This window comes from Prionailurus bengalensis, chromosome C2 (assembly GCF_016509475.1).
Source record: "Prionailurus bengalensis isolate Pbe53 chromosome C2, Fcat_Pben_1.1_paternal_pri, whole genome shotgun sequence".
Lineage (NCBI taxonomy): Eukaryota > Metazoa > Chordata > Mammalia > Carnivora > Felidae > Prionailurus > Prionailurus bengalensis.
In genome coordinates this window covers 134113037-134140942 of record NC_057350.1, presented here as the reverse complement: position 1 = coordinate 134140942, position 27906 = coordinate 134113037, and the positions used below count along the sequence as shown (strand labels likewise).

Below are 27906 nucleotides of genomic sequence, written 5' to 3'. Positions count from 1 at the left end.
GCTGTTGCCTCTGGTCCCACACCTAATAGTCTTTTTTTTTTTCACTTAATTTCCTGCCTTGGTTTTCATATATTCAATCAAAACTGTCACATGGGAAAAAGCTACAGCTCACTGGATCAAACAATACACATTATAATAATTAAAAAGCAAATCTTGGTTAAATTTCCTCAGATAAGAAGGAGTTACTTTAGATTAACTGTACTTGACTACCTTGATAAATTTGACATCATTTAGATTTTTAGTTTAGCCTTATGGTAATTTTTAAACAACATCTGTAGGATACCAGCTTCAGGGAATTTGGCCGGCATTACTAAAAGTCACATTTTGCTGAAAGCTTGTTGAATTTAGAGCTCACGTTTTATGTAAAATTTGAAGACTTTGATGCTTAATACCTCCAATTTATTACCTCTCTGAGGTCTTAAAGTGTCATTATACTTTATTTCACCAATGAAAACAGTAAATAGTAAATGTTAGGGAATGAAACAAAAACAAGTTATTCATCAAGCATTATCAGAAAAAGAAAACCTTAAGAATCACCAGAGAAACAAAAGGAATTTGAGAACTGAAGATCAATCCAGAGACTGACTAATCAGGAATGGCAAATATTTAGCATGGATGCCTCAACTTCCCAACTGGTGCCCGTGGCAGACATCATCAATTCATCACTACATTCCTCTGCTGAGTCTGAATAGGGCTTCTGAGTTCTCCATTCCCAGAAATGACTACTGCTTTAGATAAGGCTCTTTAGTTACAAGTAATAGAAACCAACTTGAGCCACCTTGAGCAAATAAGGAGGAGATTCACAGAAACATACAAGGGTGTCCTAAAGAAGTCCAGCACAAGTATGCAGCTCGGCCTCAGGAACCAGGAACCAGAAAGCCATCAGGCTTCTGTCCCTTACCTCTGCATGTTTTTGCCTGCTTTTTTTCACTTTTTTTCTCTGCAGTCAGGCTTTCTCTTCATCTCCAATCTGCTTGAGGTCATGTGGCCACTCTTAGCACCCATGTTTTCTTATTCCAATTATAGCCTCCTACAGCGACTGTATCTGAATCTCAGCATCAGATTCCCAAGGGAGAAGCTCTGACTGACTGTGCTTAGATAAGGTGACTACCCCTGACCCCGTCAGCCCTCATCTAAAAGGTAGGGACAGCGTTCAAAATGGCTATGTAGTGCCCGCTCCTGTGGAATGGCGAGCAGTTCTCAGAAAGGGCAGGGATGGCTCACAGCCTGAGCAGAAAAGTCAGAGATCTTTTCTATTACTATTATCAATCAACAGGCAGTGGCATAAGAGATGAAACATATTTTCTCCTTAGGATCTAGATCAGGCGAGACCAGTAGAGCTTCTGTGGATGGCGGACATGTTCTGTATCTGCACGCTCAGATGTGATAGCCACTCACCACATGTGAGCTGTCAAGTACTTGAAATGTGTGTGGGGAACCGAATTGTTAATCTTATTTACTTTTAATTTAAATTTAAATAGCCATATATAGCAAGTGGCCACCTTACCAGGCAGTGTAGTTTAAAGATAAGGAAACTGATCTCCCAGACCACATAGCTAGTTAATAACACAACTGGAACTGAATGCTTGCTCTCCTCTGTCTTTAAAATCTTTCCATCCCATTAGTTGGAATTGAGGAATCCGCACAAAGGATCTTCCCAGGTAATTCAAATTTGCTAGTTTAAGTGTCCACACCTAACCATTCGTTGATGTCAAGCTTTCTGAAGTGTACTGCACATGTCCCTGCCTTGGAAAAAAGCCATGTGGCCGTAATTGTAGACTTTTCTTAATAACACCAAGTGTGAACCTCAGTTGTCACTCTGGGGAATAATAATGAGGCCCTCAGAACAGGGCCTAGTGAGGCTTACAGGGCTGTCTTCCCCACACTTAACGTCTCTACAGCTGGGAGCGATTTGGCTGTTTCCTCTCTCCTTGTCACATCTTGATGTGGTGGCTTCTGACAGCATCCCACCTCCCTTCACTAGCTCAGCAACGAACCAAGTACAGGAACTTGATCCATTAGTGAGCTTAATTTCACCCACGATTCTAAACCATTAGGCCTGGGGGAGTTTCACAACTGAGTCAGGTACACAGGGTTTTGTATAAAATTTTCCACAATACACAGGTTTTTTTCTTAAAGGTGTATAATGATGTGAGTCTCATGAAAGCTGTTTGCGGGATAAATGGTATGATGTTTTTTAGTTTTTAGTTGTTGTTTTTTTTTTATTGTGCCACTGTGGGTATGTCAATATTGCCATGTCTAGGGTACCAAGGTAGGATAGGACTGTGCACAAAATATTTCAAGAAATGAGATGGAAACTTGGTGTGGATTATTTTAGATTACTTTCCTGAGCTCTTTTTCCACAGTGTGTTTTCAGGTCGTGGAATAGCCACAGTTTTACAAATCTTTTGAAAATATTCAAACTCCAAAGTGAATTTGAAGGATACTAAAAGAAATAATAAATTCGTTTCTGTATTCTCTGCTTATATGGGGGCCAGACTTGCAGTAATTGTATCTATTCAAAACATATCTGAGTGCGTGAGAGCCAGAAAGGGCTCAAAGCAAAGGGAATAGTTGTCGCAAAGCCCATGCACTAGAGACCCTGACCTGTAGCCAGGAGAAACAAGACACCCTGATGGCCTTCAGCCTGGGTCTCATGCTCTTCTCCTGGAGCCCAGACTGAGGGTGTGTGAGAAGGGTGGTTCAAAAGGAAATCTGGGCTCTGCTTCCCGGACCACCAAAAGCCACTATATGACTATATGCTCTGTTCACCATTTCTGGGGAGAATATAATCTATTTTAGAAATATTTCCCTTACACGATTAAAATGTTTGGGTTTTTGTGGCATCTGTGAGGTGAGCTTTCAGTTATCTGGAAAAAAAAAAAGGTTTATGCAGAGGCACACCACCAGACAGGGGTCCTGCATTTTCACTTGGCCTTCTGAAAACACCGTGAGGATTTGTTCAAGGGAAGCACTCATTTTGCCTTTATGCTACTTTACAAAATAACTTAACTAACGCGTTCATCGGTTCATCAGTTATTTATAGTCAAGTCTTGATTATCCTCTAGGCAGGTTCCTGGCACGGTTTTCAGCCCTCTGTTTGCCTTTCTCACCTCCCACGGACACACACACTTCTGCAGCTTGTAGCAACTTAGAATTTCCCCTGAGTCACAGCTCCCCTACCCCTCGTGCCAGCTCAGCCGCCCTTCCCCCAAGGAGTCTACAAACCCAAACAACAGTTACCTACCTCCCCACGGCCTTTCCCAAGAACCAGACGAGGCCACCAGAGAGGATTCTGGGGTTCCTGGGAAGCATGCGGAGAGCCCCAGATCTTGCGGGAAGGCTGGAGAGGGGTCACTAGCCAGGGCGGGGCGGGGACATCCACTAGCTTCCCATCTCATTTCACAGCATGGCATCACTTTGTTTGAAGTGTTATGTATTCCAAGACATGTGACACACCCTCCCCTCCTCAAATTCCAGATGAGTACAAAAACAAATTCCTAAGTTGCATCAGAATTATTTCTTTTCTATCTGCACTTTGGGCCTCCGTGAAAGTGGCACTGGCATTTTTTTTTTTTGTGATGAGGAATAGATTCTAGGTCTCCTAATTCCTGAGCCAGAGCTGTTTCCATGCTGCCCTTAGTTAGAGCAGTGGTTCTCAGTCTTGGGATTCTGATGCCTCGGCCTCAGCTCTAGAGATTCTGATTTTAACTGATCTGAGGTTAGACCTGAGCACTGGGCTCTTCACACATCCTCCAAGCGGTTCTAGTGTGCAGCCAAGGCTGAGAACCACTGGCTCAGAGCCTCACTTGGCTAATAGTGATTGCGAGTGCAGCTCTTCAGTTGCACAGCTGTGGCTCCACTGATTTAGAATAAATGTTTGACTAGGAAGGGGAGGAGATGTACACACACACACAGAACAATTCAGGGGCTGTTGCACATCGCCAGGGTGAACATTTCATTCACTCATTCAGTCCACAAACATTTATTGAGGCCCGCCACTAGAATGGGTAGATGCAAAAATGCATGATAAAGTCACTAACCTCCAGGATATAACAACCCCCTAGAAGAAGCTTTCTGACAGGTTCTCTGGACCCCCAGAGTCCCCTATAGGGACAGCCAATTCTAGCCCTTCCTGCTTCCTGGTTTATGCCCATTTAGTGACTTATAATTCCCCTGCATTTGCACATGATTTGACTGAACATACATAATCCTGATGCTTGTAGTCTCTGGTTGCTCTGCAGAGTACAGTTGCTTGAATTATGACAGTTATCTCTGCTAATAAAGTTCACTTTTTTACTGCAGAGTTATAAATACATATGCAGCTTGCATATTCGAGGAGGCATGTGGGAGGAAACGCTGAGCTGTGGGGCCCTTCTAGAACAGAAGCCACTCCCTGGCACCTGCACATACATAACTTTCCTGATACATCCCTCCGTGCACTTCCCCCCCACCCCCCCATCCCAAAGGCTCATCTTCAGGGCTTTCTTATAAAAAGGATTTACTGTATACAACCCTGGTGAGAAGATCAGAAATTAGCATCCTTGACATTTGCCTGCTTTCCTCAGCCCCCAAATGGATTCAGAGCCATCAGCTTCCCTTTTCCCAGGAGAAAACTGGTCCCACAGTCTCTGAGGAGACTGGAATGGCATTAACTGGGATGTAAAGCGACAGCCAAATGGGGATTAGGAAGACAGGCAGCAGGAAGGGGGGATGGCCGATCTTGTAAATTTGAGCCCTGCAAATAAGTTCATTAAGTCTAGGATATGCTCGGGGTGCTGGTAAGGCATATAAAGGAGCAGCAGACAAATAAATCTAGCCAGTTGTTTGAAGGAGAAGAGCTAATGGAGGAATTTTTCTAAAAGCAACTTTAACTTTTTACCGAATGCAATAACACTATGCATTATCAATCAGCTGACTATAATTTTACAATTTAGCCTGGAATTTGAACTGCCTGCAGGAGATTGTACCTTGTGGGTAATAATAGGTATGCATGGCGAATTTTGTATAGCATATTTCCTTAAAATATATAGCGGGCTACTTTGGTAACGAATACGTTTATTTGCAGAGAAAATTACGATTATGGTGTGACTCAGCATGGAGCAGGCGCTGCTGGTTGTCGAACCAACAGCTTTTCCCCATTTTCCTTGCTAGTCAAGGAAATCCCACTGAGTTGGGAGGGGTGGCTAGATTTCCACCCTCCCCCAAGTGACAGGGTTGAGAGTGACTTCGCCCTCCCCCCAGGATCAAAGGGAAATCCTCACGGGCCTCAGCCAATCCCAGTGACCCATTCCCCTCGCTGGAGCTACTTCAGGGGTGGGTGTACTGGACTGCCAGAATGGTACCACCATTCGCTTCCAAGTCAAGGACCCGTGCTGTCCAGAATGACCATCTCTGCCCTGTTTCAGCTCATTGCTCGCAAGAGGACCTCGGGTCAGGATTTGCAAAGAGGACGGTGTTATTCCTCTAGAGATAGTTATAGCTGCATGGGTGGGCAGATGAGAAAGTCCCCGCAGCTTCCTGGCACAAATGTAAGGAATTACACACTTGGGTGTTTGAGGCTAAGGTTGTTCAGGGTCAGGTCCTCTGATCTTTAAGGATAGAGTTTCTAAACTCTGCTCCCCTGGCTCTCCCTGGAGTTGTGGAAGATTCTACGTTAGGTCTGTTAGATCCAGGATGCATCGAGTGGCTTTAGTTTTCCATCCTGAACCCTGACTGATACAGTGGCCAGGGGTCCAGTATTGACCAATAGGCTGGAGTGCTTTTCTTTACCTCTGAGAAGTAGACTGTAGGAGAGACAGCCCCTATCTGCTGCCTCTGGATGACGTGGCATTTGGATGTGATGCCTGGTACAGCTGTCACCATTTGCTGCCCGCCTGAAATAAAGCCAATATGCAAGTTAAAGGAGAGCCGAGAGAAATGCCCAGCAAGAGGAGCTGAAGTCCTGATGTACCTGCAGCCAATGGCTTTCTAATTGGCACAGACATATTCTTTAAGGAAGCAAATGTTAAGATAGTTTGACAGTGGCTGCCGTGTTTTCTGAGGATGAGACATTATAGAGTGATTCACACCTGCTCTCCAGCCTTTTCTTCTTATATTCTTCCCCCACCCCAGCAAATGAATATCCAGATAATCTCTGTCTCAAATGTATCACACACCTTTGAAATATCTATGTGAATTATTGGTTTGCATTGGCATATGTGTCTACAATATTATTGCACCTTTTTTTTCAAACTCCAATTACACTTTAAAAGACTTACACTGCCAAAGCATTAGTATAATCCTATCATTTTGAATTTCTTCTTGTTTTACCCATACACATTCAGTCCTCACTTTGCAGGATAGTGCAGGAGCAAAAAAATGACCCTGAAAGCTGAAGCTATACCAAGCAATCTTAATAACAGGAAAAATCACAACTGTTGCATGAAAGTTTTTTCTAAAATACTAAAAACTCTTACTTTCATTTATAAACATATGGAGATGCTTTAAAAATGGTAAAAGTTACATTTATTTGATACAATGTTACTTAAAACATTGGAAACATTGATTAAATGTTCTATTTCTTTGAAAAATTTGAGTCGTTTGAACAGTGCTTACCTTCAGAGCATCTTTACTCTGCCCTGGCAAATTGTCATGTCATTCTAAGTTTAGAGCAGCTTCTAACATTTCATCCTTTACACTTACAGTGTAAGTGTAACTTTAGAGTTTTTTTAATATGAAAATTTTGTCCATGTCACTTCCCCTGAGACATCCTCCTTTTTGCCACACCACTCACTGATGATAAATTTGCCTTCTGGCTGCGTACCTATGTTTCTTGAATAGCTGCAGTGTCAACATTCTCACTGTAGAAACTTATCTATTATTTGCAATCCAAATAATCATGATATAGGAAGTATTATTACTATTATTGTTGTAAATTCCATATGAAAACTTCCTGGTGAGTTCTATAAATCAGTTATAGTAGTAGCACTTGAAGAGAACTGTCCACAAACCTTGGGAGTCTGCCTCTGGACAAGCAAAAAAGCATGTTGTTATATGAATTCTCCCATCCTATTGAGTACTGACTTCCTAAAATGCCATTGTTCTTCCCCAGGACCCCCTTCGGTGCACCACAAGGCATTGTTTTGGTTTTAGAACCTATCTACCCTTCTGGGAAAAAGAAAAGAAGTCAAGTTTTTACCTGAGGAAAGCCAGCTGGGCACAAAGGAAATTTGTTTTGTGAAGTCATTATCCATCCAGGCTAGCAATCAAGAGAATCTTATGGGTCAAGTGACAGTACCTTCTTGGATTACTGTGTTAAAAAGGACTTTCAGGGGCGCCTGGGTGGCTCGGTCGGTTAAGCGGCCGAATTCGGCTCAGGTCATGATCTTGCGGTCCATGAGTTCGAGCCCCGCGTCGAGCTCTGTGCTGACAGCTCAGAGCCTGGAGCCTGTTTCAGATTCTGTGTCTCCCTCTCTCTGACCCTCCCCCACTCATGCTCTGTCTCTCTCTGTCTCAAAAATAAATAAACGTTAAAATAAATAAATAAATAAATAAAAAGGACTTTCCGACGATGTCTAGGCTCAACAGGAGAAAGCATCGCAATTGATTAGCAATGTCTGTCACAGTTAAGGGAGAGGAGAGTAAGGGTATCTGCTCTGGACAGGCCATTCCTAATCTAGAGGCTGCCTCTTGGTAAGGTCAGCCATCCAAGTCTGGCAGCATATGAAAACATATTTGATATCTCAGGGATGGACTCGCACCAACCAAATTCATACGAAACTGATATATAAATCAGAAAGACAGTTTATTGACTTGATTTAGAAATGAAACTGCGAATGTGCACCTGTTATTAAATGGGAACTTGAGTGGCATAATGAAGGAACTTTGGAGTCAGGCAGACCTAGTTTTGCATCACGGCAGCAGCTCTCAGTAGCTACAAGCTCGTCCATAGCATTCTGTTGATAAGGACATTGACGCTGTGTCTGGGGTCAGTAGGAAAAAATGTCCTGGTTAATTAACTATGTCTGAAGCAGTCAAAATGGGGAAAGTGGGAGTGGCTATTGTTGGTACATATTGTTATATGTTCCAGTTTTTAACCAATGAATGCATGCTGGATTCCTGATAGGAGAGTCTGTTTTCTAGAATCGAAAAACTGCTTTGCGAACAAGGATATAAAAGATGTTTGCTGCAAGATTCGCATGGTTAGTATCACCGAGGCATCTTCACAGTATAAACACAAAGGACACATAAATAAGAAATGATGGTTCGTGGTTCTGGACACTCACTCTCCTGCTCAGAGCTGGAGAAAAAATGGTCACATTTTGTCTCCTATCTATCCTCCATTTTATATACACATTATAGACCAGTGCTGACCAACAGAAATATAATGCAAGCCATAAATGTGAACTATGTAGGTTATTTTAAATTTTCTAGTAGCCATATGAAAAAGTGAAGAGAAATTAACACCTTTTTACAAGGATTCGACCAGTTTTATTACCTCTATACCTTGTGTACATACCCTCATCTTTAGAGAATAATCTCTACATTTAGCTATTGGAGTATCTCTGGCCAAGGACTGGTATCTCAGAGGAGACTGGGGGCCTGGTCCCTCCAAGCCTTAGCTCTCTCTAGTCTTACTGCTGGGTGGTAGGCAGCAGCTGCCCAGCCTGGTATTTGTGGTTCTTTTTGTGGAACACTGGTCTCTCCACAACCACAGTTCTGTTGGGCCCTCAGCAAAGCTGAACCATTTTTCTACCTTGGATTCTTTCAAAGTTTCTCCTATAACCATAATTTTTTTAACTTGGAGAAAAGAACAGGCTCCTTTTTCTTCTTTAAACTGCATTTATGGCACCATTACTGGTTTTCCCTAAACCAGTGGTTCTCATACTTGAGTGAACATCAGCCTTACCTGGAGGGTTTGTTAAATCACTGGTCCAGCTCCAGAGTTTCAGCTTCAGTAGGTCTGAGGTGGGGCTTGAGCATCTGCATTGCTAAAAGTTCCCAGGGGATGGCAGTGCTGTGGTCCAGGAACCACACTTTGAGAACCACTGATATTTACCTTTCATTTCAGTGCAGGAAGGAGATGAGAGGCTTTGGGTATCTGAAAGTGAAAGAATTGGGGGAAGTGAAAAGCATCAGGTTATATCTTTCCTCCAAAATAAGTCAAACCCAGTTCTGTTGTTATTCTTTCCCCTGAACCAGCATCTTAGCATGCTCGAACACCTCCTCTTCCAAGATTTCTCCCCCAGTCTCCTGCTAGAGGCAGAGCAACGGGGCCTCTGTCTTTCACAGACCTCTTCTACAGCCCTCTATTGTTCTCTGATGTTGTAAGCATCTGGGCATGCATGTTGACAGTCATATGCAGTAGGGCTGGAGACTTCTTTTGGCTAGCAGCACCCTCTCCCTAACACCAGGACCTCTCATAGAACTCTCTTGGCCAAAGAGTATTGAATGATTGAGTGAATGAATGATACATGTTTGGAAAACAAGAAGGGGACTATTCACATGTTAGTTAAAACTTTCCCAAGTATCAGAGATAACAATGACACAAGAAATTGTTAAGAAAAAAAACAACAACCAAAAAACAACAGACACACTTGGACCTCCTGAGAACTCATTATAACTTTAATATCACTTACATGGTGTCAATCACACAGTTCTAAATACCTATCATGGTTTTACAGACACAACTTCCATTTGACATAGATGCTGTTACTTGGAGTGATAGACTTGTAAGGCATGTTATTATGAAGAAAATGTTTTCGGTGCCCTTAAAACACTGGGTCTCAGGGGCGCTTGGGTGACTCAGTCGGCTAAGCCTGTGACCTCAGCTCAGGTCATGATCTTGTGGTTGGTGGGCTCGAGCCCCACTTTGGGCTCTGACAGCTCAGAGACTGGAGCCTGCTTCAGATTCTGTGTCTACCTCTCTATGTCCTTCCCTCTGCTCATGGTCTGTCTCTCAAAAATGAAGAAATTTTTTTTTTAATTTTTTTTTTCAACGTTTATTTATTTTTGGGACAGAGAGAGACAGAGCATGAACGGGGGAGGGGAAGAGAGAGAGGGAGACACAGAATCGGAAACAGGCTCCAGGCTCTGAGCCATCAGCCCAGAGCCTGACGCAGGGCTCAAACTCACGGACCGCGAGATCGTGACCTGGCTGAAGTCGGACGCTTAACCGACTGCGCCACCCAGGCACCCCAGAAATGTTTTTAAAAAATAAAAATAAACCCACTGGTCTCAGAGACCCTTCTTTTTTTTTTTTTTTTTTAACTTTTTACTTTGGAAAATTTCAAATATATATAAAGGTAAAGAGGACAATACGATGAACCTTCATGAACCAATAATCTTGCTTCAATAATGATCAACTCTTGGCAAATCTTGTTTAATCTATAACTTCACTCACTTCAGTAATACATGTATTTCTTATGAAGCAACCCCCAGTGTATATCAGTTCATACATAAAAAGTTTCAGTGTGTATCTCTAATATTTGAAGATTATTTTAAGAATATAACTACACTGGGGTGCCTGGGTGGCTCAGGTTGAGCGTTGGACCCTCGGTTTCAGCTCAGGTCATGATCTCACATTTCATATGTTTGAGCCCCACATCGGGCTCTAAGGTGACAGCACAGAGCCTGCTTGGGTTTCTCTCTCCCTATCTCTCTGCCCCTCCCTGGCTTGTGCTGTCTCTGTCTCTCTCAAAATAAGTAAATAAACTTAAAAAAAAAAAAAGAATATAACCACACTGTCATTATCACACTTAATAAATCCTTAACATCATCAAATATTTAAAAAAAATTTTTTTAATGTTTATTTTTGGGATTAATTTATTTTTGGGAGACAGAGACAGAGTGTGAGGGGGAGAGGGACTGAGAGAGGGAGACACAGAATCAGAAGCAGTCTCCAGGCTCCGAGCTGTCAGCACAGAGCCTGACGCGGGGCTTGAACTCACGAACAGTGAGATGACCTGAGCTGAAGTCAGACGCTCAACCGACTGAGCCACCCAGGCGCCCCAAAATCATCAAATATTTTAACCAGTGTTTCAATTTTCCCATTGTCTCATAAACCTTTTCAGTTTGTTTATCTAAACAACTTGTATTCAAGTTGTATTGGTGTATTCAGAATACAATTGGTTTATAAATTGCATTGGTTGACATGCAGTTAAATCCCTCCTTTTTAAAAAAAAATTTTTTTTAATGTTTTGTTATTTCTGAGAGAGAGAGAGAGAGAGACAGAATCTGAAGCAGGCTCCAGGCTCCAAGCTGTCAGCACAGAACCCGATGAGAGGCTCCAACCCTGGAACCACAAGATCATGACCTGAGCCACAAATGGATGCCCAACTGACTGAGCCACCCAGGCGCTCCAAGTCCCTCTTTTTAATTGTTGGGTTCTCATTCTTTCCCTTTTGGGTTTATTATTATTATTATTATTATTATTATTATTATTATTATTTTATTCTGAGAGAGAGATAGAGAGCAAGCTGGGGAGGGGCAAAGAGAGAGGGAAACAGAATCCCAAATAGGCTTCATGCTGCCAGCGCAGAGCCCGACAGAGGGCTCCAACTCACAAACCGTAAGATCATGACCTGAGCTGAAATCAAGAGTCAGATGCTTAACCGACTGAGCCACCCATGGACCCCCCTTTGGGTTTAAAAAAAGAAAATTATTTGCTGAAGTAATTGGGTTGGTTGTTCTATAAGGTTTCCCACAGTCTGGAGTTTGCATATTATATTTCTGTTGTACCATTTACCCCTATTCATTCTGTCCCTCTATAGGTAATAATTTCTTTTGAGATTTTTATATTTTATACTTGCATTAAAAAACAATAGTAAAAATGTAGCATACCATACACACTTTCTCTGCCTTGCTTTTTTTCACTCAATGTTATATCCTGGTGATCACTCCACCACAGTTTACAGAGGAATACTGCATTTCTTTTTTATAGCTGCATATTACTCCATCATATGTTACATAGCTTATTCAACCAGTCCTCTACTGATAGACAAGTGAACTGTTTGAAGTTTGTTGCTACTACACATGGTGCTGCAATGAATAGCCAATACCTCTCATTGTATTTTTGCCTGGGTATTTCTGGAATAGATTCCTAGAAGGGAAACTGCTGAGACAAAGGATAATTGCATTTGTAATTTTGCTAGAAATTGCAGAAGCTCTGCTTTTTAATTTAATTTAATTTAATTTATTTTTTTAAAGTTTATTTATTTTTGAAACACACACACACACACACACACACACACACACACACACACAGAGTATAGGGGAAGGGCAGAGAGAGAGAGGGAGACACAGAATCCAAAGCAGGCTCCAGGCTCTGTGCTGACAGCTCAGAGCCTGACACAGGGCTCAAACCCACAATCCGTGAGATCATGACCTGAGCCGAAGTTGGACGCCTAACTGACTGAGCCACCCAGGCGCCTCCAGAAGTTCTGCTTTTAAATGCAATGTGTTTCCAGAAGTTTTGTTATAAAATGGATCCTGGAACAGATCCTATTTTAATTATCTATTGCAATATAACAAATACCCCTCACAAGTAGTCGCTTAAAATAACACCATTTATTATTTCTCCTCATTGTGCAGTGTGGGTGGGGCTCCCCAGGGATGGTTTCTCTCTGCTCCATTCGGTTCACTGGGACAGCCTGGCTGAAGCTACAGAATCCATGTGACTTTATTCACACCTTTCACGCCTCAGCTGTATGGCTGGAATGGCTGGACACTGCCTGGGCTTCTCTCTCTCCATGTGGTCTCAAGTTATCCAGAATTCCAAGTTTCTTAAGCATGACAGTAAAACAGGAAACTGCAAGTCCTCTTAAGGAGTAGGCCTGGATTCATATGACTGTTACTTCTGCATTCCACAGGCCAAAGCAAGTCTCATGGCCATCCAGAGTCACAGGGAAGGAAAATAAACCCTATCCTCTGGTGGGAAGAATAACATGCGTACATAGAGATGAAAACTATTGTTAATGGCCATCTTTCAGGCAATCTACCACAGATCACCACTGCATATGCATTATATAGACCAAAAACACATGCCCTATTCTTATCTCCTTCAGCATCAGCAGAATCTGGAAAGAGTCCATAAAGGTGGTGAGAAGTGAAACACCTTTTTATGCTGCAGTGTTAAGTGTGGGGAATGGTAAAGCTCAAGGGGACCCAAAGGGGAGATAACATCTATCAAGGAAAAGGGAGAAGTCTTGCTTTGAGGCACGGTTCCTGATCACCTATCTAGGACATAAATCTACTAACAGCTATTATATTCATCCATTCTGTTTGTTTATTCAAGAACATTGTTCCAGGTTCAAAGAGTTCAAAGTGGTGAAAATAACAGACAAGGTCTTAGCTCTTGTAGTACTTACTTTCTAAATGGGGAAATGTAGAACATGGTAAGGGATAGAAAGATATGTAAGAGAATATCCTGCCCTTGAGGAAATTACAATGTACAGTTGAAAGTGGGGATGATAAGTAATCATGACCTACCTAGAACCAAATAGAGATGATGGAAAGGCAAATACCATTTTGTATAAGTGGAGGGACACAAACACAGAGTACCTGCTCTGCGTTAATAGCTACAACACTAACAGGACTGACTGCAGAGGTACAAATCTGAGGAAAGGAGAGGTTCAAAGGAAAATAGAGGAAAGGAGGGATCATTGTGGCCTGGGGAAGTCAGGGAACACTGCATTATGGGAGAGAGGTATTGTAGGGACCAGAGGCTTCTTCTGTGTCTCTGATGACATATTGGCAAGTCCCAGGGGTTGTTGTGTGATTAAAGGTTCTCACCAAGATGGCTTCCCTCCAAGATGGCCTCCTACTACTTGTTGAGAGAAAGGGAAAGGCAAAATGGATTTTTTTTTAAGTTTATTTATTTTAAGAGAGAGAGAGAGAATCCTAAGCAGGCTCCACACTGTCAATACAGAGCCTGATGCGGGGCTTGAACTCATGAACTGTGAAATCATGACCTGAGCTAAAAGCAAAAGTCGATCACATAAACGACTGAGCCCCCCAGGGCTCCCCAGGTGCCCCCCAAATGGGGTTTTAAAATGCAGTTCTACATAAAATATCCTATTATTCAAAGGCCAAAATTGGGAGTTCTATGACAGATGTTCAAGGCCTTGTCCTTGGCTGTCATATCTACATGTTCTCCCTTGGTGATCTCACTCAGCTACATGGCTTTACATAGTATCGAAATGCCAATGACTCACAAAAGGACATCTTCAGCTCTGACATCTTGCCATACTCACATATCAACCATTTATAATCTACATACTCATTTGGAAGTCTAATAAGATTCACATGGCCAAAATGGACTCCTTGATTTTCCCTGGAAAAACCCTGCTCCTCCTCCAGTTTCCCTATCACTTAGTGGCACCACCAGCACCAAGTTACTTAAGCCAAAACACTGGAGTCTTCCTTGACCCCTCTCTTTTTCTAACATGCCATCTCCAACTAATCAGTTGGTCCTGGTGTTTGTTCTACCTTCAGAATAGATCTCAAATTCAACTACTCAACGCTTCTTGCCCTGCACCAAACCACCATCACCTCTCACAACCTAACCCATCTCTTGCCTCCTCTCACACTTCCCTCAGTCTATTACCTACATAGATGCCAGAGCAAACTTTTAAAAAATAAAAGTAAGGTCATATAATATCCCTCATTAAAAACCTCCAATGGCTTACCATAGCAATTTAATTAAAATTCAACCTCCTAGCCTTGGCTTACAAGGCCCAATATTATTCTAGCCCTGACTCTTGCTTCAGCCTCACCTTATGTTACACTTTACCACCCTTGCAGCTCTCCAGCCACAATGGCTTCTTTGTTTCCAAAACATGCTGAAGTTGTGGCTTTCTTGGGAACTCTACATTGCTCTTTCTCTGCCCCTCTTCTTTGCATGACTGCAAACTCTTCATTTTTTAGGTCTCCGTTCAGATGGCACCTCCTTAGAGATACCTCTCCTGACAACCGTATTTAAAGAAGCCCACAGTTAAAATTCACTAATCAAGGCACAGAGGGCACAATGATGAATAATATAATAAAGTTCTAGCTCTTGTGATACTTAACATTTTAAATGGAGAGAATGCAGAACATGGTAAGGAATATATTGTTACATGGTAAGGGATATATTATTGTTATATTCTCCATAGCATTGATCATACTCTGAAAGATATCTTAATCATCTTCCTATTTAGGTCCATCTCCCACTCTATTCAGTATACATTGGCAAAGGGAGATAGGAAAGGGTCTGTAGCTGTCTTACTCTCCACAATATTTCCAGCTTTTATGATGGTGCTTAGCATATAGTTGGATCTCAATGAATATTTGTTAACTGTATGACTGAATGTGCTTGCATATATTAAAAATTACAGAAGTAACATTTTAGTTATAAAGGAAGAATTTGTTATAGAAGAAAAAACTGTTCCTATACCCTTTATTCCAATCATATCCTTCTAAATCTTGACTTCCAATCCCACCCCAACATTATGCTGATGTCAAGAATTATTGGACCCCTTCATTACATTTGCCACCAGGGAAATGCACGCCAGCCTAATTACTCCACAGTGGTATGCATTTCCTAGAGGGCAACACACCTCTTTGCTTCCTGTAAAAAATGTGTTCTTTCAGGGCTGTGTTAAACATTGGTGCTCCAGCTACGGTTTCTGATAGTACTTTCTTTGTTCTTTGACATATGCAATCATGACCTAGCTAGAACCAAATAGAGATAATGGAAAGACAAACACAACTTTGTGTTAAGTGAAGGGAAACAAACACAGATTAGGGGATCTACTCTGCACGCTGTAAGATCTAACACAAACGACAATGAACCTGACTTAACAGTCTTATGCTGGGCAAATTATATAGTCCTTCATGGTTCAATTTCCTCTTTCTGTAACATCTGGATAATAGTGCTTATTCTTCCTGACTTCCTTGTGAAATATGCATTATTTTAGATCATAGAATTATGGAATGTTAGGCCCTCAGGTATCCTGGGAATCATCTAATCCATATCCAAATGTGGAAACTGAAGCCTGGTGAGGGTAAGTGATGTATCTTACCTAAGCTCATGGCTAATTACTAGCATGACTGGAACTAGAATTCATATCTTCTGACCCTTAGACCAGTGTTTTTTGTCCTCCCCTACTGCAATGTTTGCTGTTGTTTAGCTTTTCCTGGGTGTCTGTATTATCTTCAAGTTAGTTCACACAATTCTTGGAGATAGTGATAATTTGTCTCTCCCACAGTGCTTCCTTGGTTATATATATAAATATCTATTTAAAAAAAAGGGGCACCTGGGTGGCTCAGTTGGTTAAGTGTCTGACTTTGGCTCAGGTCATGGTCTCACAGTTCGGTTCATAAGTTCAAGCCCTGCATCAGGCTCACTGCTGTCAGTGCAAAGCCTGGTTTTGATCCTCGGCCCCCTCTCTCGCTGCCCCTCCCCCACTCTCGCTTTCTCTCAAAAATAAATTAAAACACATTAAAAAAAGAGTAGTTGCCATCCCTCCCTGTCATAATCAGCTGTAACTTTCCAGCTACTTCCCCTCATTCATTGAAAATTTTAGCAACTGGTTCACTATCTTTCTTTCCACGTGACTCGTTTTTCTTGGTGACTTCAATAAGCTCATAAATGAACTATATGACACTCTGACTACTTAGTTTACTGAACTCTTCACCTCCAATGAGATTTTTCTCCACCCACCTCAGCCATCCATTCTCATGGTTATGTACTGTAATTCTAAATCTTGATTTTTAAGCATTCCATTGTTTACTGCCTCTTGTCTTCCAGTTCACTTATTATAATAGCCTGACTCCAACCCTTCTGCAACCCCATCAGGAGCTCTAATCCTTTGGCCCCATCAGTGTTTCAACTGTCCCTCCCTCTCCTCACTCTCTTCTTCATCCAGCCTAGAATCCCTGGTCATTCACTGCAATCAGTCCTTTGTGTACATCCACAACTCCATTGCCACTTTCTTTATCACTTGCCTGGAAAAATGCCAATCCTGGTTAAAGCCAACTCTCTACCTATCTTGTCCCTACACCTAAGCAGTGGAAAAAACCTTGTTAAAACAGTCACAACTTGTGCTGACTGTTTAAACTTATGATTATAAATTAGAGGAGGGCCCTCAACAATGCCCAGTAATCCCTCATTTCCTTAGTCAACCCACTCTCGTTCTTCTAGACTTTTTTAATTTAAATCCCACACTCTCGGGGCACCTGGGTGGCTCAGTTGGTTAAACATCCCACTTCCGTTCAGGTCATGATCTCCCAGTTCCGAGTTTGAGCCCTGCGTGGGGCTCTGTGCTGACGGCTCAGATTCTCTCTCTCTCTCTCTGCCCCTCCCTGACTCTTGCTCTGTCTCTCTCTCTGAAAAATAAACAAACATTAAAAAAATTAAAAAAAAAATCCCACACTCTCAATGCCCAATACTCACTCTTACCTGATATTCTCACCCACTGATATACTGGGAGAAAAAATAAAATTAAGCAAAAGAGAGGTACCAGCATCTTTTCCAATAATCTTATCTTCCCCACTTCCCCAACCTCCATGTCCTAAAATGAATGAAGTGTCCATTCTAATAAGGCTAAACTCTCTGTTGAGAGATAGTTCTCCATGTGTCTCTCATATTTGTTTTGATTCAGGCTATCTTACCAAGGATATTTGTAGAGTGAATAGCCTGGGAAGACAGAGATAGTATCTTCCTTTGGAGCAAAAAGCAGGAATACTTACTGTCCACTATAATAAAAATAATGTCTCTCTCTGGAGCAAAGGACAGGCATGTTTACTTCCCAGTGTAAAAGATTCAGGTTCACTAAGCTCAGATTTCCTTACTTGTAATGCAACCCACTGCATGTACAGGCATCTCCTGGCCCTCTTCACATTGCTCTGTGGGAACTGAGGCTCAGGAAATTGATATAATAAAATTCTGATCTCTGGCTACTGCTTTTACTGTGAGAGATGAAATCCTTTGTCTCTGACCCAGGGGTCTCATGTTTTTGCTTTGTTTTTTTTTTTGTTTTTTTTTTTTTGTTTTTTGCCAGCACCCATGAAATTATGACAGGCTGTTAGCATGCAAGGTGGATGAAATCTCATACATTGCAGAGTTCTTGATACTTTCTACTTCTGAATGACATCTCATTTCCTCTTGCCTTTTCAAGGACTTTGTTCTACAGGTAACTGCTCTTTCTTTTGCAAAGTCAATTTTTCCCTTTCATCTGTATCACACCTCAGCCTATACATGGGATGTAATATCTACCACCTTAAAAGACAAAAACAGCTTCCCTTAGGCTTCTCGTTTCCCTGCAACTACTGCTCCATTTCTCTACAGCCTTTTAGAATGAGACTCCTTTAAAAAGTTGTCTTTATTCCTTTTTCCCACCTCTTCACTTTTCATTCTCTTCTAATTCATTCCAATCAGGTTTTTAATTATACCATTTTTTCTGAAACCCTTCCTAAAGTTGTCAGCAACCTCCATATGGTTTAATCCAATGGCCCTAAAAAAATCCAATTTCTCTTTTTATTGGATTTAGCAGCAATCAACCAGTTGACTACTCTTTCTTTCTTGAAATACATTCTTGGTTTCTGGTTTTTCTTATCCCACTCAATCTCCTTTGCTAACTCTTCCTGCTCTAATGAGAAGATTATGAGTTTTTTGTCCTTTATTACATTAATATAGCACATTACTTGATTGTCGGATGTTAAACTAACTTTGCATTCCTGGAATAAATCCAACTTGGCCATGATATATTATTCTTTTTTTTTCATGTTGCTGAACTTTATTTGGTAATATTTTGTTAAGGATTTTTGCATCTTTGTTCATAAGGGATATTGGTCTGCAGTGTTTTCCTCTTGTGATGTCTTTGACTGGCTTTGGTTTCAGGATAGTACTGGCCTCATAAAATACATTGGGGAGTATTCTCTTTGTTTTCTCAAAGAATTTGTGAAGGGTTGGTCTTATTTCTTCTTTAAACATTTTTTTTTTAATGTTTACTTATTTTTGAGAGAGAGACACAGCATGAGCAAGGGAGGGGCAGAGAGAGAGAGGGAGACACCAGAATCGGAAGCAGGCTCCAGGCTCTGAGCTGTCCACACAGAGCCTGACGCGGGGCTCAAATTCACGGACCATGAGATCATGACCTGAGCCAAAGTTGGATGCTTAACCAACTAAGCCACCCAGGCACCCCATTCTTATTTCTTCTTTAAAACGTTTGATTGAATTCACCAGTGACACCATCTGGGCCTGGCTTTTGTTTGTGAGATTTTAAATTACTAATGCAATATCTTTACTTGTTAAAGGTTTATGCAGATATTTTGTTTCTTCTTGAGTCAGTCTTGGTTATTTGTGTACTTATAGAAATTTTTCCATTTTATCTAAGTTGTTTAATTTATTGACATTTAGCTGTTGATAATATTCCCTTATAATCCTTTTAATTTCTGCAGAGTTGGTAGCAATATCTTTCTATCTTTTATAACTTTAGTAATTGGTGCCTTTTCTCTTAGCTTCTTGGTCAGTCTAGTTAAGGGTTTGTCAATTTTATTGATTTTTTCAAAGAATCAGCTTTAAAAATTTTTCTCTGTTGTTTTTCTGCTATAATAATTACTTAATTCCTTCTACTTGCTTTGTGTTTAGCTTGCTCTTTGTTTTCTAGTTTAATGCAGCATCTTAGGTTTTTAAGACTTTTTTTTCTTTTATTTAATTTCCAAGTTAGTTAACATACAGTGTAGTCTTGGGCTTCAGGAGTAGAACCTAGTGATTCATCTCTTACGTATGATACCCAGTGCTTCTCCTGAAAAGTGCTCTTCTTAATGCCCGTTGGCCATTTAACCCACTCCCCCACCTCCCAGCAACCCTGTTTGTTTTCTGTACTTAAGAGTCTCTTATGGTTTGCCTCCCTCTCTGTTTTTATCTTCTTTTTCCTTCTCTTCCCCTATGTTCATCTGTTGAGTTTCTCAAATTCCACATATGAGTGAAATCATGATATCCTTCTGACTTATTTCACTTAGCATAATATCCTCCAGTTCCATCCACATTGTTGCAAATGGCAATATTTCACTTTTTCATCACTGCGTAGTATTCCATTGTACGTATGTGTTTATATATATACATATATATACATTTCTTGTATATATGTATACATATGTATATGTATATATATGTACATATATATACCACATCTTCTTTATTCATTCATCATGGGATGGGCACTTAGGCTCTTTCCACAATTAGGCTATTGCTGATAGCACCACTATAAACATTGGGGTACATGTGCCCCTTTGAATCAGCATTTTTGTATCCTTTGGATAAATTCCTAGTAGTGCAATTGCTGGGTCATAGGGTAGTTGTATTTTTAATTTTTTGAGGAATCTCCATACTGTTTTCCAGAATGGCTGCACCAGTTTGCATTCCCACCAACAGTGCAAAATGTTTCCCCTTTCTCCATATCCTTGCCAACATCTATTGTTTCCTGAGTTGTTAATTTTAGCTATTCTGACTGGTGTGAGGTGGTATCTCACTATGGTTTTGATTTGTATTTCCCTGATGATGAGTGATGTTGAGCATCTTTTCATGTGTCTGTTTGCCATCTGGATGTAAGAACTTTTTTCCTATATAGGCATCTAAAGTTACACATTTCTCTCTAAGCACTGCTTTAGATACATGCCATGAATTTTGATTAATTTTCCTTGTGATTCTTCTTTGACTCGTTGGTTATTCAGAAGTGTGTTGCTTAATTTCCAACTATTTAGTGTTTTCTCAGATGTCTTTCTGTATAGATCTCTAATTCCATTGTGGCCAGAGGGCACACTTTGTATAACTTGTCTTCTTTATTTTATTGGGACTTGTTTTAGGCTATAGTATATGGTCTAGCCTGGAGAATGTTCCATATGCACGTGAAAAGAAATGTGCATTTTGCAGCTTTTGGATGGAGTATTTTATAAATATTAGTTAAGACAAGTTGGTTGATAGTGTTGTTAAAGTCTTCTATAGTTGTTCTACTATTGAAAGTGGGATATCGAAATCTCTATTATCTATTTCTCCTTTCACTTTTGCCAGTTTTTGTGTCATACATTTTGGGAGATGGTTCTTTGATGTATATATAACTATTATATCTTCTAGATGTGTTGATCATTTATCAGAAACGTCTCCAATAATATTTCTTGTCTTTCAATATGCCTGATATTAATATAGTCCCTCTAGGCCTCCTATGGTTACTGTTTGTATGGTCTATCTTTTCCATCCTTTACTTTCAATATAATACCTTTAAACTCAGGTGTGTCTCTTGTAGGCCTGTGACATAGAGTCGGGTCTTGCTGTTTTATTATGTTTGATAGTATCTGCCTTTTGAGCAGCATGTTTAGTCCAATCATATTTATGTACTTATTGCTATAGTCAGAATTTCTTTTGCAATTTTGACAGTTGTTTTCTGTATGTCTCATGTGTTTTTTATTCCAGTGAAGTAATGGAACCATGAAGCATTAATATATTTGGAAACTACTTAAACAGTTTCTCACTGAACAAAATATGCAGAGTACAAAAAATAGAAGAAATGACTCCTACTTCTGTTATTTAAACATAACTTTATTTAATATTGGGGTATATTTTTTTTGCAGGCTTAAAATTTTCCCTATTCAGATTTTTGCTTTTTTTGTTTTTGTTTACATAGTTTATATCATACTCTGCACACATTTGTTTATCTTTATCCTATGTAGTCTATTATATGCGTTTTCTGTGTTTCAAACAGAGCAGCTATCACCAGCAAAGATATTTGAAGCAGTTAAGCAGAGATCTCCTTGGAAGAGCTTTTGACCAAATGAAATGGTTCTGCATGGCCTTGTTGAAACAATTTCACTTGTCAAAAACTGGGTATGTTTTTGACAAGTGTATCTGGGTGCTCAGTTGGTTGAGCTTCTGACCCTTGATTTTGGCTCAGGTCATGATCCCAGGGTCATAGGATCAAGCCTCTTATCTGGATCTTTGCTGAGCATGGAGCCCACTTAAGATTCTCTCTCCCTTTGCCCCTCTCCCCTGCTCATGCTCTCTCTCTCAAAAACAAGAACACAATACTGGATATGTCAGAGGGTGTTTGGAAGACAAGGGATCTGAAAAGCACTTGGTACATCAGAAGTCTTGGTTATGCACTTGGTTTTTAGCTTCCTATTTTGTGAAGTAAAACAAAGGAGAGGCATTTTCTCTTGCACGTTTTATAAAATTTACCTATAAAATGGCTGGATTAAATGTCTGGAGGAATGGTATGGACTATATTTTACTACTGATTATGGGTGTGTATGTGTGTGTACATATCTATAATCTCACATGATATCAAGTTTATTGATCCCATGGTATTCTAATCTTTTATCTGCTTGTTTATTAGTTTTTGCATTTATCAATTTCTCTATGTAGTTCTAGCAAACTTTGCTCTATGCGCATTAGTTCATCATTGTATCATGACTGTAGGTTGTCCTGGTGGATAGTTCCTTCTATAATTACTACATGTCACTCTTTATCAATCTTTGTTTTAAATTCTTATGTTGGATATTAATATTATTAGATGAACAATTTTTTGGTTAGTATTTTCTTGGTAGTTTTTTAAAAAAAAAATTGCCTTTCTCCAAATGTTTGGTAATATGTTCTAACTATATCGTTGCAAATGGCACATGGCTGTGTTTCTTCCCTTAAAAACCCTGTCTAAATGTGTTTTTTGTGTCATTTTTTAATAATACAAACCATTTATATTTATTAATACCACTTTGATTTCTCTCTAGAATCTTGTTTCCTATCTATCCTTTGCTTTTCTTTCTCTTCTTTTTTGCCTGCTAATCCAGTAACTAAGTTTTCTGTAGGTCATTTTTTTCCTCTATAGATTTGGAAGTTAGACATTCTACTTCTCTAATTTTGGTGAATACCTTTAAATGTTTAATATATATCTATATCTATATCTATCTATCTATATATATCAGTAATAGACTGTCATATTCAAGGCTGCCATAATCTTTTATTTTTAATTTATTTTTTTAGAAAGAGAGAGAGAGAGAGAGCACTAGCAGGAGAGAGGGGCAGAGGGAGACAGGGAGAGAATCTTAAGCAGGGTCCACACTTAGTGTGGAACCCAATGGGGGCCTTGATCCCAGGACTCTGGGATCATGACCTGAGCCAAAATCAAGAGTTAGATGCTCAACTGCCTGAGCCACCCAGGTGCCCCGCCATAATCTTTTAAATAACATTTCTATATTTAGGATAATTCCCTGGTTATAAATCTCATCTTCCCAATATAAAATTCAGAACTCTGATTTCTTGCCTCCCTTGCAACCAGGATGCAGGCCTATGACATATGCTGTGCTAGCCAGAAGCACCTGTGGAAATGTGAGGAATGTGAGGATACAAGCTCTGCACACAGCTTTCATTTTCCTGGTGTAGGTAAAGATGAAAACATTAAGCTTATAAAGGCGGGAGTCATTGCAAAGTCCTGATGTTGATAGCAGGAACAGGGGAAGAAAAGTTGAGTTCATGGCATTTAGTGTTTGATGGGAATAGCAGCAGTTTCTTTACCATGAAAGTTCTGCTGCATGGTTTAGGGCAATTTTTTTCTAGAACCTTAACCCAAGCTTTTCTTTTTTCTTCTTACCCAATGACCCTGGAGCTGCTGAATGTCAATTTAAGAAATTCTTGCTTGAAGTCTGTTGTTTGCAACAAAGGATTTTAACCAATATAATAACTTGTGAAAGTCTGAAGTTAAGGCATATTTCACTCCTGAGTAAAAGAAATTGAGTCTTAATTCAGAACTCCCTTTCTGCCATCATCTATGATATTTTTAAGGGCTAATATTTTAATTTCACCTGGTTTTAAAATTCCAAAATACTGGAATATAAAAAAATAATCCTGATTTAGATTAACCAATATATTTGTTAATTTATTTGTTTATTCTTCCTTATCCCATACTTACTTACTCCTTTTGGGTTCAGCTTTTCTTATTGGAGCAAATTCTTTAGTATGTCCTTCAATGAGCATCTGTGAGTACTAAATTTGAAAATGTGTTTATTTTGTTCTTCCTTTTGAAAGATAGTTTAGCTAGGTATAGAATACTAGTTTTTGTTATGGACTGTCAGTACTTTGAAGATATTTTCCTTCTGTCACCTATTGCTGCTTATAAATCTGCTGACAGCTCATTCCTGTCAAAATGGTACCTTTTAACATTTTCTTTATTGCATTTGGTATTCTGTAATTTCACTCCTGATACAGGTCTTAGTTTCAAAAATTTATTCTGCTTGAGCCGCAGCATTTTCTTTTGATTTGGTAACCCATGGTTTCTTCAGGTCTGAAAAATTCTCACAATCATCTCTTTGGATATTGCCTCTCCTTCATACTCTATTTTCTCTCCTCCAGAAACTCTTTAAGATGTATACTGGCTCTCCTATATCTAACCTTCAGGTCTCTGAACTTATCTTGGCTGCTCTGGCAGCTTATTATATGCATTTTCCATGTATTTCAGTCTCTATATAAAAATCATTTATATAAGGGTCATCTGGTTCAAAATTTCCTACCACATTAATTGCTCTTCTGGCTTTCAAAGCTCTCATGCATCCAGACCCTGACGTTAGTTAGGTAACTATGGGCTCACAACATCTCTGGGCCCATTTCCCAACACAAAGAGATAACTGAGGTTACTGAAAAATGTAAATGAAGTGACTCATTTAAGGTGCTGACAAGTTCCCCAGACATAGCAGCACACTACATAAAATTTACTGTGACTGCCTAAATCAAAGCAGTTTCCCTGGTGGTCACATCTGTATGACACCTTTCCTTCTACCATTTTAGACATGAATTCTTTTTTTTTTTTTTTTTAATTTTTTTTTTAATTTTTTTTAAAAATTTTTTTTTTTTTCAACGTTTATTTATTTTTGGGACAGAGAGAGACAGAGCATGAACGGGGGAGGGGCAGAGAGAGAGGGAGACACAGAATCGGAAACAGGCTCCAGGCTCTGAGCCATCAGCCCAGAGCCCGACGCGGGGCTCGAACTCACGGACGGCAAGATCGTGACCTGGCTGAAGTCGGACGCTTAACCGACTGCGCCACCCAGGCGCCCCTAGACATGAATTCTGAATGGAAGCTGTTTTCAGTTCTAAGACCTTGCTCCTTTGGACTGAGGCCTGGTCACATGAGTCTAGCCCAACTGATTAGTCATTCCTTGAAACTTTAAATTTGACATTTCCTTTTTGACTATAGAGTACTTAAAATGTGAATAGAGCTGCTGGCTGTAGTAAAAGAGAATGAAAATGACATTTTAAGAAGTGTGTGTGGGGGTGGGGGTGAGGGAATGGGTAGGAGAGATTGCTGACCATTCAAGTTCCTGGCTTCATTAGCTTTGATGATATGGGATTTTTCAATACTATAGATTCCTTTAATATTTGAATGTTTTATAATAGGGAGGAATAACCTTATAATAAAGATTTGAAAAATTTTATCAGAATCTGAACACAAATCTTACTTCATTGTATTGTTCAATCATATCAATTTTTTATTCTTACTTTCCAGAATGATTGTTATCCTCTCTCCAGCTTTGGAAATGTAGTTGTAATAACATTATATTTGAATGGTCCTACAGAGTTCCCACAGCCTTTCCTATCATTATGTTATTTGATTGTGTGAGATGAACAGGCCAGGTAATGTTAAGATTAATTTTTACAAATTGTGAAATTAAGACTCAAGTTACATGTTGTTTAGGACAAAGAAGGGTGGAAACTGAGCTAGATATTAAGCATTCTCTACCAGAAGAGCTCAGAGCTTACCATTTGCAAGACTGTCAAAGATGACACATTATAAAATATTTTCACTAATTATTTTTCATTAGGATTTTCAGGTAACTTCTGAAAAGTTTCATTAGCTCAACTGTAAAACCTATTAAAATGCACTCTGCCCACAACTTAAATTCATACTCTCAAATGCACTTGTGTTCTCCCAAAAGTTAATCTTTGCCGTGTTGTGAATCAAGTTCCCGTTGTGCTTTTAAATTTTAGAACTTTAACCTGGGGAAGATATTATTGAGAGGGAAGTTGGGGAGAAGGGGACATATTAATTCCTGGCTAGACATCCACAGTGCTTAACAGGTTCACGTAGGAATGAGGGTAAATTCTTACACCCCTTGACTAAGAACTATGTTGGGTATAGCCTGTGGGTAATTATTTACAAAGGTGACTTGTAATCACAAAGTAGTCTAGTAATATCATCACACTTTTGTTTTGGAAAATTCAAATGCTTTCACAACCTAACTCATTCACACTCACTGAACTGACAAGGAGTGGCTGAATGACAAATAATATCTGCTGAAGTTATTGAAGTATAGGGGAGTGAGATACTGAAAATACAAAGCGAGAATAGTTTAGCTTCCTGTTTAGCCTCAGCATGATTGCTACCTCTTAGGAGAATCTTTCCATTTCAAACAGAAAATATAATTTATGATGAGGATTGTTAATTTTAGATAAGAAATTGTTTCTATGGAATCAAGGCATTGATATGTCATAGAATATTGGAAGGGTCATACTATTAATCAGCAGTGTTCTTCATTTTGCACTCTGATATTTTCATTTTCTATGGGGCTAAAGATAAGCTTTTTGTTTTAAGCACAGCATTATTATAAGCTGACAGTCCTGGCATAGATCCCCTTTTCTCCTGACTGCCACTAGACTCAAATCGATCCTCTAAATACAGTCCGTCCCAAGAGACACAATTGATGTCGGAAAAGAGGACTTTTTTAAACCGAGCCTGACGTCACACATTTGTGCTCTAACCATCTGTACCTTTTATTAACCAGGGGCTGGAGCCGCCCAGGCGGACAGACACAGGCGCACAACAGCCTTCTCCCACACAAGCCTGGAATGGCAACAGTGTGCTGCTGCCTTAGAAAGAAAAGCCGTTTCAGAACTGTGGGGTGGCGTGGGGGTGTGTGTGTGGCAGGGTGAGGGAATCATTTCTCTTCTTCCCCATCCAAGGATGCTATTTATTGGAAATCCAGCACATCTTTTATTTATTTATTTTTTCAATTGATTTCTCTCGAGTGGGAGGCAAAACCCTTCAGATGCGAGAGAAGAAAAGGAAAAAAAAAAAAAATGCAAGCCGGGCAGGAGGATTTTGGAGAACCACAGCTTTGCTTCGGATTGGGACTACAGGCAGAGAAAGACTCCAGCCAGCGTCCACAACCTGTTTGGCGTGCAAAGATGCCGCTGTTCCGCCCCGAGTGCAGCATCGCTCCCCTTCCCCTCCCCCCTCCCTCCGGCTCCGTGCTGCCCCTGGGAGGGCGGCAGCCCCCAAGAGTCACCTCTCACTCCCTGCCGTGCCCAGTCCAAGTCCGGAGGGGCGTGTGCTGGGGAAGAACACTCCTTCTCCTTCGACGCGCGAGACCCGGGGAGTTTACGCTCCCCTGCAGCCCCCTCCTTCTGGCCTTGCCCACAGTCCCCGAGAGGGCAGCAGCCTCCTGGTGAACGCCTCTCCCCCCACTCGTGTGACTCCTTCTTCCTCCCCCAGCCCAGGGGCGCATTCTCACTCTCCCTCCACGCGTGCGTCCGGTTCGCCTCTCTCCCGTCGCAGGAAGGCAGCAGCCCCCAGGTGCCCACCTCTCGCGCCCCTTCCGGCCCCTCACCCAGTTCCTTCAGCGTCCTCTAGCTTTGGGGAGCGTCCGCACTCCACCTCCACGTGCGAGCCCAGGGCCGTTACCCCGCTTCCAGATACTCCCCCCCCCCACCCCCGCGCCACCTCTAGCCAGGGCTCCGCCCACCGCGCCCGGGGCGCGCGCCCAGGAGTACCTGGCCACCCCTCCCCCGGCTTGGCGCCGCTCCCCTCCCACCTCCCCCGCCCCGCGCGCAGTAGCTCGCAGCCCACCCCTCGCAGCTTCCTTCTCTCCGCCCCCTCCCTCTCCAGGAGGTGGGGGGGGGCA

At 40.9% G+C, this 27906-nt stretch overlaps 1 long non-coding RNA gene across 1 annotated transcript; it reads right to left on the bottom strand.

Annotated features, from left to right (window-relative positions):
• Window positions 1-27702, bottom strand: LOC122492017. Its single transcript, XR_006299515.1, has 4 exons — window positions 27613-27702; window positions 8891-9082; window positions 5773-5876; window positions 1-2870 (listed from the first exon to the last, which is right to left on the bottom strand). It is a non-coding gene; the product is annotated as an uncharacterized LOC122492017 (long non-coding RNA).
• Between the last annotated feature and the right edge of the window lie 204 nt (window positions 27703-27906).